The 21,476-nt window shown below is 44.0% G+C and overlaps 1 long non-coding RNA gene across 23 annotated transcripts; it reads right to left on the reverse strand.

Annotated features, from left to right (window-relative positions):
• Positions 1-15,022: 15,022 nt before the first annotated feature.
• LOC127913240 (uncharacterized) lies at positions 15,023-20,139 on the reverse strand. 23 transcript variants are annotated; one of them, XR_008085425.1, is made up of 6 exons: positions 18,892-19,159; positions 18,501-18,696; positions 17,433-18,302; positions 16,996-17,275; positions 16,756-16,835; positions 15,023-16,515 (listed from the first exon to the last, which is right to left on the reverse strand). It is a non-coding gene; the product is annotated as an uncharacterized LOC127913240 (long non-coding RNA). The 23 variants fall into 23 exon arrangements; XR_008085419.1 differs by having other exon boundaries at positions 16,916-17,275; XR_008085426.1 differs by lacking the exon at positions 15,023-16,515 and adding an exon at positions 16,532-16,595.
• Between the last annotated feature and the right edge of the window lie 1,337 nt (positions 20,140-21,476).

The raw sequence follows: 21,476 nt of genomic DNA on the forward strand, positions 1-21,476 counted from the left end.
GTCGAGAGAGAGAGACAGATACAGGTGAAGAAAGAGAGAGAGAGAGAAAGAGAGAGAGAGAGAAGTAGTCGAGAGAGAGAGAGAGAGATAGGTGGAGAGAGACCGGTATAGACAGAGGAGAGAGAGAGACTGTGATAGAGAGAAAGAGAGTTGAGAGAGAGAGAGAATATATAGTGAGAGACTAGCTCTGTCTTTAATGGAGCCTACAGTATCTCTATGTGTAGAACTGAAACAGCCTCTGACATGCCCAGGTCTTCTCCTTACCCAAGGGTGACAGCAACATCAATTTAATTAACCCCATTTGCATTCCCTCTTCATCTCCCACTGGGGTTAATATTCAGCTCCATCACAGGGATAACACACACACACACACACACACACACACACACACACACACACACACACACACACACACACACACACACACACACACACACACACACACACACACACACACAAACACACCTCATCACAGGGACACACACACACACACACACACACACACACACACACACACACACACACACACACACACACACACACACACACACACACACACACACACACACACACACACACACACACACACACACACACACACACACACACACACACACACACACCTCATCACAGGGATAACACAAACACACACACACACCTCATCACAGGGATAACACAAACACACACACAAACACACCTCATCACAGGGATAACACACACGTGTGCGCACACACCATCACAGGGATAATGCCACATTGCTCTGCACTCCTTATTTTATGCAAAGAGGGAATCGATGAATGGATGGATGAATTAAAGGGGTTAGAGATGGAGGGGTTAAGGATGGATAGGGAGTTTTTTAGGATAAAACAGAATACAGCTAAACAGTCCAGCCTCTCTCAGCCTTTTGTGGACAGTCTGAGCACTGATGGAGGGATTGTGCGTTCCTGGTGTAACTTGGGCAGCTGTTGTTGCCATCCTGTACCTGTCCCGCAGGTGTGATGGTCGGATGTACCGATCCCATGCAGGTGTTGTTACACGTGGTCTGCCACTGCGAGGACGATCAGCATTCCATCCAGTCTCCCTGTAACGCTGTCTTAGGCATCTCACAGTACGGACATTGCAATTTATTGCCCTGGCCACATCAGCAGTCCTCATTCCTCCTTGCAGCATGCCTAATGATTCACGCAGATGAGCACAGACCCTGGGCATCTTTCTTTTGGTGTTTTTCAGAATAATTAGAAAGGCCTCTTTAGTGTCCTAGGTTTTCATAACTGTGACCTAAATTGTCTACTGTCTGTAAGCTGTTAGAGTCTTAACGACCGTTCCAAAGGTGCAAGTTCATTTAATTGTTTATGGTTCATTGAACAAGCACGGGAAACAGTGTTAAAACCCTTTACAATGAAGGTCTGTGAAGTTATTTGGATTTTTACTAATTATCTTTGAAAGACAGGGTCCTGAAAAAGGGATGTTTCTTTTTTTGCTCAGTTTATAAGCACAGGAAAAATCCCAGAGGAAAACCTGGTGCAGTCTGCTTTCCAACAGACATTTCAGCAGGACAATAATCTAAAACACAAGGCCAAATATACACTGGACTTGCTGACCAAGAAGACACTGAATGTTCCTGAGTGGCCTAGTTACAGTTAATCGGCTTAAATCGGCTTAAAAATCAATGGCTGTCGAGCAATGATCAACAATCAACTTGACAGAGCTTGAAGGATTTAAAAAATAATAATGTGCAAATATTGTACAATCCAGGTGTGTAAAGCTCTTAGAGACTTACCCAGAAAGACTCACAGCTGGACTCACAGCTGGACAACGTGCAAGCTAAAGTAAGCTGATCAGGATGCCTAACATATAAGTTGTATTTTCTAGCGAAACAGGGGGTGATAATGGGTGGAAGACAAACACCTGAGTTTAGGGACCAAAGGAAGGGACATAACATAACACTGTCATTTCAATCTGAGTGGTATCAACGGAAAGAGCCTCTGTGGCCACATTGCTAGCAGCCGACTCTACTGCTTCCCCTGCCTGCTGTTCTCCACCAGCGACAGCGTGTGGACAAGACCTGATTACTGCGACTTGAACAACTAGCCTATAGCACACATAGCAAGCATGAGAAATCTGTATCTCACATACAAAGCCAGATAGCTCTGAAGATATTTGGCAGCTCACAGATACTGTATATCTGGCAATGAAGATTGAACATCAGCATGCACAATGCAAAGTTAAAAGTGAACTGTGAGATTTTGAAAGACCTAGCTAATTAATGCTACATCATGCTACCTAGGTAAATGATATGAGCACCAGGTCATCAAACAGGTGCAATTATGTGGAACTTTTACATGGCTTTGCTGAGAAGAATGAAGAATTATCAAATCAAATCACATGTTATTGGTCACATGCGCCAAAAACAACAGTTACCAGGAGTACCAGTACCGAGTCAATGTCCAGGGGTACGAGGTAGTTGAGGTAATACAGTATGTACATGTAGGTATGGGTAAAAGTGACTAGGCAATCAGGATATATAATAAACAGAGTAGCAGCAGTGTATGTGAAGAGTTTGAAAGTGCCTATGTGTGAGTGTGTGTGGCATCCAAATGCATGTGTGTGTGAGCGTATGTAGTGTGTGTATGTGTTGGAGTGTCAGTGTAGTGTGTGTGAGTGTGTGGGTAGATTCTAGTGAGTGTGCATAGAGCCAGTGCAAGAAAATATGAATGACTCATAAAGGGGTGAATGTAAATAGTCTGGGTAGACATTTGACTAACTGTTCAGCTGTCTTATGGCTTGGGGGTAGAAGCTGTTCAGGAGCCTGTTCAGGAGCCTTCAAACCTACCATCGGCACGGTGGCAAATGTAATAATGGTGTTGGAGTTGTGCTGGCCATGCAGTCTTTGGTGAACAGGGAGTACAGGAGGGGAATGAGCATGCACCCCTGAGGGGCCCCCGCGTTGAGGGTGAACGTGGCAGATGTGTCGTTGCCTACTTTCACCACCTCGGGGCGGCCCATCAGGAAGTCCAAGCTCCAATTGGAGATGAAAGTGTTCAGTCCCAAGTTCCTTAGCTTAGTGATGAGCTTGGAGGGCACTATGGTGTTGAACGCTGAGCTGTAGTCTATGAACAGCATTCTCACGTAGGTGTTTCTTTTGTCCAGGTGGGCAAGGTCAGCAATAGAGATTGAGTCATCTGTGGATCTGTTGAGGTGGTATGCGAATTGGTATGGGTCCAGAGTTTCTGGGATGATAGTGATGTGAGACATGACCAGCCTTTCAAAGCATTTCATGGCTATAGATGTGAATCAGTGGAGGCTCCTCAGAAGACAAAGGGGAGGACCATCCTCCTCAGTGAATTTCATTAAAATACAAATAGTGAAACATTTAAAAAGTTATCCTTTTTAGATACAACTATAATAAATATATTCATGTCATCAGATAATTGATTAAATCAAAGCACTGTAGGGTAGCACCATGGTGTAGCTGGAGGACAGCTAGCTTTCATCCCCCTCTGGATACATTAACTTCAATGCAAAACCTAGGAGGCTCATGATTCTCAACCCTTCCATAGACTTAAGTAATTAAGGATAACTTCTGGAGACATCCTTCAAACTATCAGAATTCTTGCAGCATGAATTGACATGTTGTCCACCCAATCAAAGGATCAGAGAATGAATCTAGTACTGAACTCATAAGCTACAGGTAGCTAGCACTGCAGTGATTAAAATGTGGTGAGTAGTTGACTCAAAGTGAGAGAAAGACAATAGTTGAACAAATTAATTTCTAAAAAATATATATTTTTTCAAATGTCACTTTCACTTACTTAGCTAGCAAATGCAGCTAGCTAGTTTAGTCTACTCAAACACCCAGCTCAAACTGAGAGATGCTATGTTAGGTAGCTGGCTATGACCATCCAACACAACACTGGAACTCTTCCAAGGTAAGCTTTTGGTTTGACTAATTTATTGCCACCGGGGCCCACCAGTGTATATTCTAAACTGCTTACTGACTGACTGTACACTCTAACATTGCTGCATGATTGTAGCAGGTTTACCATTGCATTAGTTCTATGACCTATGTTGACTAGGACGTTACTTTAGCTAATATTGTGACAAGGATGTAGGCTGTGTGTAGGGATTATGATATTGTTTGGCTTGGAAAGATTGTTTTGCCTGGTCACATACTGTACAACTGATGTGATGTGCATTGAAGTCCACAAGTGAAAGAAAAATGTGAGAGGAGGAGAGCGCTTCGATGCGAGAAGGAATTCAACATGGCTGCTATGAAAGTGAACTGTGTTTATGTGTGATCAGTGGTGTATTGTTTACGTTGAAAAACATTTCTTAAATGGAAGCAAACAGAACAAAACGGGGATAAACATAACTGGATTTATTGAATAGAAACTCTAGTTTGCAACTGTTGGACTAATGATTACACCCTCGATCAGTTACACGTTGGCAAGAGTATACAAGGCAGTATCGGATGTGTCACTGTCTGTCCATGTGTCACTGCCTGTTACCTCTAAAAGGCGAGGTTGTAGCAACTTCATGATGGGTATAGGGAACATTTTAGTATCATGAAGTAGCCTAAACCTATCGATGTTACATTGAACTGGGTGAAGAAGAGGACTGGAGAGGACTGGCCACCCCTCAGAGCCTGGTTCCTCTCTAGGTTTCTTCCTAGGTTCCTGCCTTTCTAGGGAGTTTTTCCTAGCCACCGTGCTTCTACATCTGCATTGCTTGCTGTTTGGGATGTTAGGCTAGGTTTCTGTATAGCACTTTGTGACTTCGGCTGATGTAAAAAGGGCTTTATAAATACATATGATTGATTGAATGTAATATGAATGACAGTCATCCAATATGCTGTAATAGAAATCTGCACCGACCGCCACTGATGTGAATGCTGCTGGTGGTAGTCATTGGCAACCCATCTCGAGACCACCACCGTGTTTGCTTTGTGCTCATGACCTATGATGGAATTTTCAATGAAACTGACACGCTCTTCCATGTTCTGCAGAACATAGTGATGGATATAGATTTCTGCTGTACCCCTGTCAGCGACAAAACGAAAGCACCGGAACTGCAGCGACAAGACTTGAGTGATTTGAGCAGAAATGCAATGAACTTGTAGTAGTAATCAGTCGATCAGAGTAAAGAAGAGGCAAATATACTACAACATAGTGGACAATATCAATGTCCAGATGAGAGCCAGGTTAGACCACTTCGGTGAACTTCATTTCCCTGGCTTTAGTGGACTGCAAAAAATCTAAACAAAAGTTTGACACCAACAAACGACTTAAGGCTGATCTTGTCGGATTGTACTGTTCACAAATGGTACAAGACAAATCACCTGGACGTTTTTGTTCTAGCATGACCTGACACAGACTGTCCACGAGGCGACACGGTTACTGCAGCTGGTCCTCACTATACCAGCCACAGCAGCATCCGAAAGGCCATTTTCTGAGCTGAAGCGGATAAAGACATGCAGTCGAAACCGAACGATCAAGGACGGCTCTCATCCCTTGCCATCATCTCCATCACATCGAGACCGAGATACTTTGAAAACTGATGGCCAAGGGAGGAGCTTTACAGTTTAGTCACTGATGTCTTTACCCAGAATGATAAATGGGTGGACTTAATTTACAAGTAAATGCAAGTGTGTATTTACAGTAGTGCCAACTACTATTGTTATATTACAGTAGTTCTGATTACTATTATACAATACTGTAGTGCTGACTACTATTATTCATTACAGTAGCGCTGACTACTATTATACATTACAGTAGCGCTGACTACTATTATACATTACAGTAGCACTGACTACTATTATACATTACAGTAGTGCTGACTACTATTATACATTACAGTAGCGCTGACTACTATTATACATTACAGTAGTGCTGACTACTATTATACATTACAGTAGCGCTGACTACTATTATACATTACAGTAGCGCTGACTACTATTATACATTACAGTAGTGCTGACTACTATTATACATTACAGTAGTGCTGACTACTATTATACATTACAGTAGTGCTGACTACTATTATACATTACAGTAGTGCTGACTACTATTATACATTACAGTAGTGCTGACTACTATTATACATTACAGTAGTGCTGACTAGTATTATACATTACAGTAGTGCTGACTACTATTATACATTACAGTAGCGCTGACTACTATTATACATTACAGTAGCGCTGACTACTATTATACATTACAGTAGTGCTGACTACTATTATACATTACAGTAGTGCTGACTACTATTATACATTACAGTAGTGCTGACTACTATTATACATTACAGTAGTGCTGACTACTATTATACATTACAGTAGTGCTGACTACTATTATACATTACAGTAGTGCTGACTAGTATTATACATTACAGTAGTGCTGACTACTATTATACATTACAGTAGTGCTGACTACTATTACCCATTACAGTAGTGCTGACTACTATTATACATTACATCTTTGTGATCGTGCCATACCGATAAACACTATAGCATATATATGCTTTTTGAGCTTGTGTGCATGTGTGCGTGAGTGAGAGACGGGGACTGAAGAGCTCAATATAAAATGCCTACTCGGCCTCAGACCCCACGGCACATCACTGGGATACACACACGGACAGTGTGTCGAGGGAGCACTCATTATTTGGTGAGGAAAGTTCATGATGAGCTCCTCTGACAGTTCATTCCCTTTGTATGTCTGTTCATTAGGCTCTTGTGCTACAGTCACACACACACACACACACACACACACACACACACACACACACACACACACACACACACACACACACACACACACACACACACACACTGATCATCATCAGACAAAATTACCATGATGAGCTGGAGTAGGAAGAAAAGAGAATTGATGTCAGAGAGAGTGAGAGAGCCAGTGACAGTGACTGCTCAGATCATGTAAGAGAAAGGAGTAGGGGTATAGCTCCAAAGACAGTGGATTAGTGAAATGAAGCCTTGGGTCTCCCTTCCCTTCTCAACCCTCTTCTCCTTTTTCTTCACCCCTCCCCTCCTCTCTTCTCCTTTCTCTTCACCACCTCCCCTCCTCTCTTCTCCTTTCTCTTCACCCCTCCCCTCCCCTCCCCCCCCCCTCCTCCCTTCTCAACCCTCTTCTCCTTTCTCTTCAACCCTCCCCTCCCTTCCTCTCTTCTCCTTTCTCTTCATCCCTCCCCTCCCCCTCCTCCCTTCTCAACCCTCTTCTCCTTTCTCTTCAACCCTCCCCTCCCTTCCTCTCTTCACCCCTCCCCTCCCCCCCCCCTCCTCCCTTCTCAACCCTCTTCTCCTTTCTCTTCAACCCTCCCCTCCCTTCCTCTCTTCTCCTTTCTCTTCACCCCTCCCCTCCCCTCCCTCCCCTCCCCTCCCCTCCTCCCTTCTAAACCCTCTTCTCCTTTCTCTTCAACCCTCCCCTCCCTTCCTCTCTTCTCCTTTCTCTTCACCCCTCCCCTCCCCCCTCCTCCCTTCTCAACCCTCTTCTCCTTTCTCTTCAACCCTCCCCTCCCTTCCTCTCTTCAACCCTCCCCTCCCCTCCCCCTCCTCCCTTCTCAACCCTCTTCTCCTTTCTCTTCAACCCTCCCCTCCCTTCCTCTCTTCTCCTTTCTCTTCACCCCTCCCCTCCCCTCCGCTCCCCTCCCCTCCCCTCCTCCCTTCTAAACCCTCTTCTCCTTTCTCTTCACCCCCTCCCCTCCCACACTAGAGTTGAAGGTGGATGAGTGCGCAGGGTTTTCCAACAGACAGTAGTGTACCAAATATGTAGGGCAGCGACATTAGGGCATTACTGCCGGTCAGTGCCCATCCCAGCAATGGAGTGTGAGGACTTGGGACTGAGGAGTGTGCATGGGAGACTGAGGAACATGCACGCCCGTCTGTGGGTTGGGAGGAGGAGACTGAGTCGACTGCCTTGCCTGATTGGTGCTCGCTCGGCTAGATCCCACAACAAGAGGAAGCAAAGCGTCATCTACCTTCGTGTACTATAGTTGGGGGAATTTCCCCAAGGGAATCAAATCAATACTCACAAACATTCAGTACACACACACACACACACACACACACACACACACACACACACACACACACACACACACACACACACACACACACACACACACACACACACACACACACACACACACACACACACACACACACACACACACACACACACACACACACACACACACACACACACACACACACACACACACACACACACACACACACACACACACACACACACACACACACACACACCCTCCTCGAGCTAGCCTTGAGCCCTGAGCCAGAATGAAAGTGTGAAAGAAGTGACAGTTTAAAAAAAAATGTATTTCACCTTTATTTAACCAGGTAGGCTAGTTGAGAACACCTTTATTTAACCAGGTAGGCTAGTTGAGAACAAGTTCTCATTTACAACTGCGACCTGGCCAAGATAAAGCAAAGCAGTGCGACACAAACAACAACACAGAGTTACACATGCAATAAACAAGTGTACAATCAACAACACAATAGAAAAAGTGTGTGCAAATGGCGTGAGGAGGTAAGGCAATAAATAGGCCATAGTAGCAAGTCATTATAATTTAGCAAATTAACACTGGAGTGATAGATGTGATAGATGTGCAGATGATGATGGGGTGCAAGTAGAAATACTGGTGTGCAAAAGAGCAGAAAAGTAAATAAAAACAATATGGGGATGAGGTAGGTAGATTGGATGGGCCATTTACAGATGGGCTATGTACAGCTGCAGCGATCGGTTAGCTGCTCGGATAGTTGACGTTTAAAGTTAGTGAGGGAAATATAAGTCTCCAGTTTCAGCGATTTTTGCAATTTGTTCCAGTCATTGGCAGCAGAGAACTGGAAGGAAAGGCGGCCAAATGAGGTGTTGGCTTTGGGGATGACCAGTGAGATATACCTGCTGAAATGAGTACTACGGGTGGGTGTTATCGTGACCAGTGAGCTGAGATAAGAAAGAGCTTTACTTAGCAAAGACTTAAAGATGACCTGGAGCCAGTGCGTCTGGCGACGAATATGTAGCGAGGGCCAGCCGATTAGAGCATACAGGTCGCAGTGGTGGGTGGTATATGGGGCTTAAGTGGCAAAACGGATGGCACTGTGATAGACTGCATCCTGTGTGCTGAGTAGAGGCACTGTAAATGACATCGAGTAGAGGCTATTTTGTAAATGAAATCGCAGAAGTCGAGGATCGGTAGGATAGTCAGTTTTACGAGGGTATGTTTGGCGACGTGAGTGAAGGAGGCTTTGTTGTGGAATAGAAAGCCGATTCTAGATTTAATTTTGGAATGGAGATGTTTAATATGAGTCTGGAAGGAGAGTTTACAGTCTAGCAAGACACCTAGGTATTTGTAGTTGTCCACATATTCTAACTCAGAACCGTCCAGAATAGTGATGCTAGTCGGGCGAGCGGGTGTGGGCAGCGATCGGTTGAAAAGCATGCATTTAGTTTTACTAGTTTAAGAACAGTTGGAGGCCACGGAAGGAGTGTTGTATGGCATTGAAGCTCATTTGAATTTGATTATTGTGGATTTATCGGTGGTAACAGTGTTTCCTAGCCTCAGTGCAGTGGGCAGCTGAGAGGAGGTGCTCCATGGACTTTACATTATCCTAAAACTTTTTGGAGTTAGAGCTACAGGATGCAAATTTCTGTTTGAAAAAGCTGGCCTTTGCTTTCCTGACTGACTGCGTGTATTGGTTCCTGACTTCCCTGAACATTTGCATATCGCAGGGACTATTCGATGCTATTGCAGTCTGCCACAGGATGTTTTTGTACTGGTCGAAGGGCAGTCAGGTCTGGAGTGAACCAAGGGCTGAACCAAGAACTAATCTGTTCTTAGTCCTACATTTTTTGAAAGGGGCACGCTTATTTAAGATGGTGGGGAAATTACTTTTAAAGAACGATCAGGCATCCTCGACTGACGGGATGAGGTCAATATCCTTCCAGGATACCTGGGCCAGGTCGATTAGAAAGGCCTGCTCGCAGAAGTGTTTTAGGGCTTTGACAGAGATGAGGGGTGGTCGTTTGACCGCGGGTTACTCCACATCCACCCAGCTTGGGTAAAGCCTAGCTCCCTGTTCCCTACTTCATGATGACATGGAGTAATAGGGATCTTTGGCAGCACCACTCTCCTGTCTGTGTGTATGTCTGGGTTGAATGAATCATTGCTGTATTACCTGGGTATTACTCCTTATAAATCTCCTTTGTGAGGTAACGTATAGGTCTGCCGGAGGACAAACCGGTGAGAAATCAAGAACAGCCAACTGAAGCCATTTTCTCTTCTCAATGTAGCGTCATTCTCTCACAGAGCTTTTCTCTGAAGAGTTGGACCAATATATGATGATGATCATGTTAAAACAGCTAATCACATTTCATTCAGAAAACATTCAACAGCTCAATAAGGTGTGAGAAGCATTGAAGTCAATCTGAACCCAACAGGATCCAGGATTAGTTCAAGACAAAGTAGCATCACACTAAACAGCTACAGTACTGTATATGTCTCCACTTTCTTTATTTTAACAGCTGGAAGACAAATCCTAAAACAACAACCACCTCACTCCTCCTTCCTCTTGCTTCTCTAGGCCTCACTCCCTTCTTTTCTCTCTTCTCTTCATGTAGTGACCACAGATTCCGTCTGGTGGGCTGAATGTTTTCTAACCTCTGTCCAGATCCCCCAATAAAGCTCTGGTTTCCTTTCACTTCATGACTTGCAACTCTTTCTAACCCCCCCTCTCTTTTCTCTCTGTTCCCTTTCTCTCTCCCCTTACTCCCCAATGTCCTCTATTTCTGTAAGGACCACATAAGTGTTTGGCCCAACACAATCCCAGGGAATTGTTTTCTTTCTTTGAAGGAGAGGACAGGGTGGGGAGGGGGTACATAGCGAGTCGATTTAATCTGCCTGCTTCTCTTTCAACTGACCGCTGGCTTGCTGTGTTCCTCTCCCCTTTGTTGCCCTCACAATACGAGCCTGAATAACTGTCTCCATATGTGGGAGAAGAGAGGGGGATGAGTAGGAGGGATGTTTGGCTAACGGTCTCTGGCCAACACAAGTAGGTGTTTTCACTGTCTAAGAAAGACAGGACAGAGAGTGGAGAGGAGATACTCCGCTCCTCACCCACCCAGCCCCCTCTCTGTAGGGTCTGTTAAACAGGAAGTGGTCATAGCGGAGTGGGCCGCAGTGAGCCATGAAGACACATAGTTCAGTTCTGAGGAGGCTGATTCAATCTCTCTCACGGTGTGTGTCTCTACCGTCTCATGCTTATTTAGAAAAAGAGAGAGAACAGAAGAGAAGAAAGAAAGACAAAAGATGGAATGGCAGGAAGTGGGTTTGGTTTACTTTAAAAGCGACATGAGTGTTTAATGTTTAGACAATGGCGTGCGACAGACGAAGGAGAGAGGGAAAGAGAAACAGAGGAGTGGAGAAGAAAACAGCAGGATCCTGAGAGGAAGTATATAATATGGTCCAAGATGTGATTTCATGTGGAAGGGTAAGGAAAAACAGTGTCAGGACCAATGAAGCCCAGGCCAGGTTCTGGTACATACAGACACAGTAAACCCCACAGCGGTGTGGTCATGTGGTCATCATAAGCCTAGGCTGGCTGGGAGTGTTGTCATGATCAAACTGCCATTCATTTTCTTATGAGTCATTTGTTTGAAATCCAGCATAATGTCTAATCCCCTCGAGGGATACAGTTCACGGGATACAGTTCACGGGATACAGTTCACGGGATACAGTTCACGGGATACAGTTCACGGGATACAGTTCTGCTACAATGGCACACGCAGGCAAAGGCAATGTTTCTGTATCTAGAATCCACTCCAGGAAAAAGCCCAGGCACTACACGGTATTGTCAGTAAGACAACAAAAACATTTTTTAAATAAAAAAAAAAGACTATTGTACAGTTTGCACAACGGCTGAGTCGTGCCAGCATAACATCAACAGTAGGGTTGACTAGTTGAACAATACCAGCATAACATCAACATTAGGGTTGACTAGTTGAACAATACCAGCATAACATCAACAGTAGGGTTGACTAGTTGAACAATACCAGCATAACATCAACAGTAGGGTTGACTAGTTGAACAATACCAGCATAACATCAACATTAGGGTTGACTAGTTGAACAATACCAGCATAACATCAACATTAGGGTTGACTAGTTGAACAATACCAGCATAACATCAACATTAGGGTTGACTAGTTGAACAATACCAGCATAACATCAACAGTAGGGTTGACTAGTTGAACAATACCAGCATAACATCAACAGTAGGGTTGACTAGTTGAACAATACCAGCATAACATCAACAGTAGGGTTGACTAGTTGAACAATACCAGCATAACATCAACAGTAGGGTTGACTAGTTGAACAATACCAGCATAACATCAACAGTAGGGTTGACTAGTTGAACAATACCAGCATAACATCAACAGTAGGGTTGACTAGTTGAACAATACCAGCATAACATCAACAGTAGGGTTGACTAGTTGAACAATACCAGCATAACATCAACATTAGGGTTGACTAGTTGAACAATACCAGCATAACATCAACATTAGGGTTGACTAGTTGAACAATACCAGCATAACATCAACATTAGGGTTGACTAGTTGAACAATACCAGCATAACATCAACATTAGGGTTGACTAGTTGAACAATACCAACATAACATCAACATTAGGGTTGACTAGTTGAACAATACCAGCATAACATCAACATTAGGGTTGACTAATTGAACAATACCAACATAACATCAACATTAGGGTTGACTAGTTGAACAATACCAGCATAACATCAACATTAGGGTTGACTAATTGAACAATACCAACATAACATCAACATTAGGGTTGACTAGTTGAACAATACCAACATAACATCAACATTAGGGTTGACTAGTTGAACAATACCAACATAACATCAACATTAGGGTTGACTAGTTGAACATGCATACATGTATACAGGCACAGAGATGACATTTACAACAATCTAGCCTCATAGAAATATACTGAACAAAAATATACGATGCACCACTTTTTTATATTTACTGAGTTACAGTTCATATAAGAAATTCAGTAAATTGAAATAAATAAATGAGGTCCTAATCTATGGATTACTGGACAGAGTGACTAGGCAGGGTGGCGCAGCAATGGGTGGGCCTGGGAGGACATAGACCCACCCACTTGGGAACCAGTTCCACCCACTGGGAAGCCATGCCCAGCCAAATAGAATGTGTTTATTCAACCCAAAATAACTTTATTACAGAAAATAATTATCCTCAGCACCCCCCTCTTCAGACGATCCTGTAAGGGAAGAAGCTGGATGTGGAGGTCCTGGGCTGGAGTGGTTACACATGGTTTGCGGTTGTGAGGCCGGTTGGAGTTTTAATTTCACCTTTATTTAACTAGGCACGTCATTTAAGAACAAATTCTTATTTACAATGACAGCCTAGACCAGCCAAACGCGGACGACCCTGTGCGCCGCCCTATGGGACTCCAATCACAGCCGTTTGTGATACAGCCTGGATTCAAACCAGGGTGTCCGTAGTAACGCCTCTATCTCTTAGATGCAGTGCCTTAGACCGTTGCGCCACCCAGGAGCCACAATGTACTGGATGTACTGTCAAATTCTCTAAAACAATTGAAAGCTCCCTCAAAACCTGAGACATCTGTGGCATTGTGTTGTGTGACAAAACTGCACATTTTAGAGTGGCCTTTTTTGTCCAAAGCGTAAGATGCACCTGTGTAATGATCAGGCTGTTTAATCAGCTTATTAATATGCCGCATCTGTCAGGTGGATGGATTATCTTGGCAAAGGAGAAATGCTCACTAACAGGGAAAAATAAGCTTTTTGTGCGTACTGAAAATATCTGGGATATTTTATTTCAGCTCATGAAAATGAGACCAACACTCATGTGACCAACACTTTACATGTTGCATTTATATTTTTGTTCAGTATAAATATGGCACAACCCTCAACCTTTGCAGTGACCAGATCCTACAAATGAGCCTAGGTAGGTAGGCAGACAGTATCTACCTACCGCTATGTCTATCAGCCATGCTTAGGCAAATATTTTTTATAGTAAAACCAGCTTTAGTTTTAGAGATTTACAACAGTAAATGGTTGTATTACTGTTTCTCCTCACTGTTTGCTAGTAAACTTAGCTAGCTAGCTTGCTGGATATGCACTAATGTTATTTACATCTGTTTGGAATCTCATCTTGCCTATAACTTTGTGCAATTGAAATGCATCCAAGGTCATAATCATAACCAATGTCAACCTTCGTCGGATTGTAAAACCTCTCCTCTTTTTAGTCATAGGCTAAAGGCATATAGGCATATGGCTAACGGTAGTTGTTTAGCTCACTAACTTAGCTCGTTAGCTAGCTACCTAGCTAGTTATATAGCTAGCTAAGTTAGCAAACTGTGACACTGTAGTATGTTAGCCATCAAAACACAATATGAGTTTAGTAGGTATATTAAAGTAAGCTAGCTAGGTGGTTTGCAGTAAAAATAACTTTCTTAGGTAGGCAACGTATTTGTCATCTGGCCTCTTGGTGCTGGAACTGGCTGTAGCAGAGCTTCTAACATTAGCTAAATCCAACTATTTGTTTCGAATCCTCTTTGCTATAATACAGTTGAAACATGTATGGTTGAATGTCACCATGTAGCTAACAGCCAAATTCTCGTTGATGAGAGGAATCACTTGAAGCCTTTGCGTCTGGTCAGTTGTTTCATTTTTGATTGTTGTTAGTGTCTGCCTCCTATTCAAAAAAGCCTGCCGTGTGGGAGGGACGGGGGCCAGAGCACAAAACACCGCCCAACACAAGCCGATAGGAACATCGCTGAAAGACAACCATATCTACCATATCAAGGACAACCATATCTACACCCACAACAACGTATAGTGTGATCAGTATGACATAGAGCCTTCATGACATAGAAGGACTGCATGTAGTTGTAGCTCTTGCCCCCCATCAGTACACCGGAAGCCGCTATACGGTGTATCATTCAGTGCGCGAAGCCCTGACCTGCCTTCCTCCTGGGCAATTACGTGTGATTATTATCTCACTGTACTAGAAATGCCTCAGACATGATGAAAACAAGCCCAGATTTCCCCAGGGTGAAATTCCCCTTTAAGGAACAAACTGTAATGTGCCTCTTGGCTGTTGAGTTTATGTGTTCGCTATCTGTCTTCAGTGGAAATGGCTGGGTGTGTGTGTACAGGAGTTTACACATGGTAGGCCTATATGTTTTACATTTATTTTCAGTGGGTGTAGCTCCCTAGACATAACCAAGGGTCAGGGTGACACCTAGGTCACATGACAGGAGACAGGTGTATGTATGTGGCGCTTCAGAGTGTGTGGTGCTTCGTATTTGGCAGAATAGTGTGTCTATAAAAAGGTTATCACACAATCATCTATTAAAGGTACAATATGTCATTTTTTTGGCAACCCGACCAATTCACATAGAAATGTGTGTTATAGATCTGTCATTCTCATTGAAAGCAAGTCTAAGAAGCTGTAGATATGTTCTATGTGAACAATTTCTATGCTTCCCATTCTTAAGTTTAGTTTTTCCCTCTTTTACTTTCAGTTTTGTACACTAGCTTCAAACAGCTGAAAATACTATATTTGGGGTTATAGAACATATATTTCACAGCAGTTTAGAGGGTACAATGATTCTCTACACTATACTTGCTTGTTTTTTGTCACCAAAACTGAAATTAGGCAAACTACTAGAATTTTAGCAACCAGGAAATGGCGGAGCGATTTCTGCATAGTGCACCTTTAAGTACAAAGCCAGCAAGAAAAACAACAACAATCATAGTCTTTCATTATAAAAACCTCAATCCCAATCAGAAACACATGGTATGTCTTGTCTGCAGGACCTACACGACTGTACAGACATCAGCAAAGCCAGGATCACCTGCCTAATCCTGGTCTGAATTACAGTTAGGTAATCTTGTTTCCTTACAAAGAGACTAAGAGACCAGAGAGACCTGGGGAGGATGAGAGGGGGATGAGAGTGGATGACTGAGAGGTAACAGACAGGAGCAAGTGACTGTGAAGCCTCTCTCTTTGAAGTATGGCAACAGCAAACATTTAGCACGAATGAGGAGACACAGTGAACATGGTTGGTCTGTGTCTGAAACGCATGCCACCAACTTCCGTGCCCCTCGATTGAACACGTGTCCGGGGTGTGTGTGTGTGTGACCAGACCCCCAGTGAGGGGTGGGGGGTGTAGGGGTCCTCAGGGCAGGGGAAATACATACACTGACAGCCAAGCTGGCTGGGGAGGGCAGACAGGCGGTAGAGCGGAATGTCAAGCATCTCTTCATGTCTCTTCTGTCTCTCTATATTCCCTCATCTGCATATGTATTTCTCTTCCTCTATATAATCAACCTTCTCCCCATATGTCTTTCTCTTCCTCTATATTATCCCCCTTCTCCCCATATGTCTTTCTCTTCCTCTATATTATCAACCTTCTCCCCATATGTCTTTCTCTTCCTCTATATTATCCCCCTTCTCCCCATATGTCTTTCTCTTCCTCTATATTATCAACCTTCTCCCCATATGTCTTTCTCTTCCTCTATATTATCCCCCTTCTCCCCATATGTCTTTCTCTTCCTCTATATTATCAACCTTCTCCCCATATGTCTTTCTCTTCCTCTATATTATCCCCCTTCTCCCCATATGTCTTTCTCTTCCTCTATATAATCAACCTTCTCCCCATATGTCTTTCTCTTTCTCTATATAATCAACCTTCTCCCCATATGTCTTTCTCTTCCTCTATATAATCAACCTTCTCCCCATATGTCTTTCTCTTCCTCTATATTATCCCCGTTCTCCCCATATGTCTTTCTCTTTCTCTATATAATCAACCTTCTCCCCATATGTCTTTCTCTTCCTCTATATTATCCCCCTTCTCCCCATATGTCTTTCTCTTTCTCTATATAATCAACCTTCTCCCCATATGTCTTTCTCTTCCTCTATATTATCCCCCTTCTCCCCATATGTCTTTCTCTTCCTCTATATTATCAACCTTCTCCCCATATGTCTTTCTCTTTCTCTATATAATCAACCTTCTCCCCATATGTCTTTCTCTTCCTCTATATAATCAACCTTCTCCCCATATGTATTTCTCTTTCTCTATATTATCACCCTTCTCCCCATATGTCTTTCTCTTCCTCTATATAATCAACCTTCTCCCCATATGTATTTCTCTTCCTCTATATAATCAACCTTCTCCCCATATGTCTTTCTCTTCCTCTATATTATCCCCCTTCTCCCCATATGTCTTTCTCTTCCTCTATATTATCCCCTTCTCCCCATGTCTTTCTCTTCCTCTATATTATCCCCTTTCTCGCCATATGTCTTTCTCTTCCTCTATATAATCAACCTTCTCCCCATGTCTTTCTCTTCCTCTATATTATCAACCTTCTCCCCATATGTCTTTCTCTTCCTCTATATTATCCCCCTTCTCCCCATATGTCTTTCTCTTCCTCTATATAATCAACCTTCTCCCCATATGTCTTTCTTTTCCTCTATATAATCAACCTTCTCCCCATGTCTTTCTCTTCCTCTATATTATCAACCTTCTCCCCATATGTCTTTCTCTTCCTCTATATTATCCCCCTTCTCCCCATATGTCTTTCTCTTCCTCTATATTATCAACCTTCTCCCCATATGTATTTCTCTTCCTCTATATAATCAACCTTCTCCCCATATGTATTTCTCTTTCTCTATATTATCCCCCTTCTCCCCATATGTCTTTCTCTTCCTCTATATAATCAACCTTCTCCCCATATGTCTTTCTCTTCCTCTATATTATCAACCTTCTCCCCATATGTCTTTCTCTTCCTCTATATAATCAACCTTCTCCCCATGTCTTTCTCTTCCTCTATATTATCAACCTTCTCCCCATATGTCTTTCTCTTCCTCTATATTATCCCCCTTCTCCCCATATGTCTTTCTCTTCCTCTATATTATCAACCTTCTCCCCATATGTCTTTCTCTTCCTCTATATTATCAACCTTCTCCCCATATGTCTTTCTTTTCCTCTATATAATCAACCTTCTCCCCATGTCTTTCTCTTCCTCTATATTATCAACCTTCTCCCCATATGTCTTTCTCTTCCTCTATATTATCCCCCTTCTCCCCATATGTCTTTCTCTTCCTCTATATTATCAACCTTCTCCCCATATGTCTTTCTCTTCCTCTATATAATCAACCTTCTCCCCATGTCTTTCTCTTCCTCTATATAATCAACCTTCTCCCCATGTCTTTCTCTTCCTCTATATAATCAACCTTCTCCCCATATGTCTTTCTCTTCCTCTATATTATCCCCCTTCTCCCCATATGTCTTTCTCTTCCTCTATATTATCAACCTTCTCCCCATATGTCTTTCTCTTCCTCTATATTATCCCCTTTCTCGCCATATGTCTTTCTCTTCCTCTATATAATCAACCTTCTCCCCATGTCTTTCTCTTCCTCTATATTATCAACCTTCTCCCCATATGTCTTTCTCTTCCTCTATATTATCCCCCTTCTCCCCATATGTCTTTCTCTTCCTCTATATAATCAACCTTCTCCCCATATGTCTTTCTTTTCCTCTATATAATCAACCTTCTCCCCATGTCTTTCTCTTCCTCTATATTATCAACCTTCTCCCCATGTCTTTCTCTTCCTCTATATTATCAACCTTCTCCCCATATGTCTTTCTCTTCCTCTATATTATCCCCTTCTCCCCATATGTCTTTCTCTTCCTCTATATTATCAACCTTCTCCCCATATGTCTTTCTTTTCCTCTATATAATCAACCTTCTCCACATGTCTTTCTCTTCCTCTATATTATCAACCTTCTCCCCATATGTCTTTCTCTTCCTCTATATTATCCCCCTTCTCCCCATATGTCTTTCTCTTCCTCTATATTATCAACCTTCTCCCCATATGTCTTTCTCTTCCTCTATATAATCAACCTTCTCCCCATGTCTTTCTCTTCCTCTATATAATCAACCTTCTCCCCATGTCTTTCTCTTCCTCTATATAATCAACCTTCTCCCCATATGTCTTTCTCTTCCTCTATATTATCCCCCTTCCCCCCATATGTCTTTCTCTTCCTCTATATTATCAACCTTCTCCCCATATGTCTTTCTCTTCCTCTATATTATCCCCCTTCTCCCCATATGTCTTTCTCTTCCTCTATATAATCAACCTTCTCCCCATATGTCTTTCTCTTCCTCTATATTATCAACCTTCTCCCCATATGTATTTCTCATTGAAACGTCTGAGCTGTGTCTGAGTCATGAGACAGAAGACAGTACATCATAGTGTGGAATAAAGCAACATGCCAGATCCTGCCTTCATGCTCAACACTACCTTCACCGTTAGCTGGAGCCGCAAGGGGCTGGGGTTGAGGTGGGGCTATAGGTGGAGCTGGGGCCATGCAGCCATGCTTCAGTAGCCCTGTGAGGGTCTGCTCTGCTGGGCTCTGAGACTTCCTTCCGGAGCAGAGTGACGGGACTCCTCCATAATTCAATAACAATAATCCACAATGAAGGGACAATAAAGCAGGCAGGCCGCGTCGGGGTGAAACTAACCGGCCGTGGCCTCCTCCTCACTCCCGGGGGGCTGCAGCTGCTGACATGCTGCCTGCAGTGAAGGAGACAGGGAGGCAGACGTCGGAGCCTATCTCACCCCTCTCCTCCCCTCTCTCTCCCCCCCTGAGCAGGGCAGAGTGGGGGACAGACCTGAGGAGTCCAGCTGATTCCCTTAGTCTACTAGTCCCCTGGAAGACTGAGTGGAGGGGCCTCCCCAAGCAACCACACAGGACTGCCAGAGCCCAAGCACCCATTCGTCACGCAGCCTAAAACAACACAAAAATGTGCAATGAGATAACACACACACACATAGACATATACCCTCCACCCGTGCCGGCTGGGGTATGGATGGATTGTGGGAGGCAGGGCGGGAGGTCAGCTATCGATCATCTCCTGGTCAAATCAATCGCCTGGCTTTTAATTAATGTGCCATGACGCCTGCCTGACCCCACAGCCTATATTATTATCTATAGTCATCAATGTCCAGCCAAAACCCCATCCCCGTCCTCCCCAGTCCTCCCTCCATCCCTCCTCCTCCCCATCCACCTCCCTCCTCTCCCCTTCTTCCTCTTCCTCCCCATCCTCCACTCCTCCCTGTCCTCCTTCTCCTCTTCACTCCCCTTTTCCCATAGTATTTATGATACTCCCAGGGAGAAGTTAGTCTGGGGGTGGTCAGCTAGCTCTGTGTTGTCTTCAGGACCCTCTCTGTGTTTATACTATCATTACAACAATCACAACACATCGCCAAGTTCCTCCAACCCTGTATTGTTTGACGCTCCGTCTGTTGCTTGGTCAGCTAACCAATGTCTGGCCTGGACCTCAGAGTTATTCAACCGCTTTGCAGCTAATTAGAGGTAATGACAGCAGTTGAGACCACATTTCTCCAGATGCCTCTGTAAGATCTGAGAGATGTGACAACCATAACAAACAAACAGTAACAACAGTAACTCGGGCAGGAAGAATGTGTTAATTATAGCCAATTAGAAATGCTACTATTAGCCTGTCTATTCTATACTCTCAACAGAGTATATCTGAGGAGCAGGGCCTGATAGATCTGTAACAGAGTATGTCTGAGGAGCAGGGCCTGATAGATCTGTTACAGAGTATGTCTGAGGAGCAGGGACTGATAGATCTGTAACAGAGTATGTCTGAGGAGCAGGGCCTGATAGATCTGTAACAGAGTATGTCTGAGGAGCAGGGCCTGATAGATCTGTAACAGAGTATGTCTGAGGAGCAGGGCCTGATAGATCTGTAACAGAGTATGTCTGAGGAGCAGGGCCTGATAGATCTGTAACAGAGTATGTCTGAGGAGCAGGGCCTGGTAGATCTGTAACAGAGTATGTCTGAGGAGCATGGCCTGATAAATCTGTAACAGAGTATGTCTGAGGAGCAGGGCCTGATAGATCTGTAACAGAGTATGTCTGAGGAGCAGGGTTCCATTTTAATCTACTCTCGTACAGAAGAATGTCGTACAGAAGAATGTCCAGGCATCCTGCCTGCCGTCCTGCCTGCCGTCCTGCCATCCTGCCTGCCGTCCTACCTGTCATCCTGCCTGCCATCCTGCCTGCCATCCTTCCTGCCATCCTGCCTGCCGTCCTGCCATCCTGCCTGCCGTCCTACCTGTCATCCTGCCTGCCATCCTGCCTGCCATCCTGCCTGACGTCCTGCCTGCCGTCCTGTTTGCCTGACGTCCTGCCTGCCACCCTGCCTGCCTGCCTGCCGTCCTGTCTGCCTGCCGTCCTGCCTGCCGTCCTGTTTGCCTGCCGTCCTGTTTGCCTGCCGTCCTGTTTGCCTGCCGTCCTGTTTGCCTGCCGTCCTGTTTGCCTGCCGTCCTGCCTGACGTC

This window comes from Oncorhynchus keta, chromosome 28 (genome assembly GCF_023373465.1).
Source record: "Oncorhynchus keta strain PuntledgeMale-10-30-2019 chromosome 28, Oket_V2, whole genome shotgun sequence".
Taxonomy (NCBI): domain Eukaryota; kingdom Metazoa; phylum Chordata; class Actinopteri; order Salmoniformes; family Salmonidae; genus Oncorhynchus; species Oncorhynchus keta.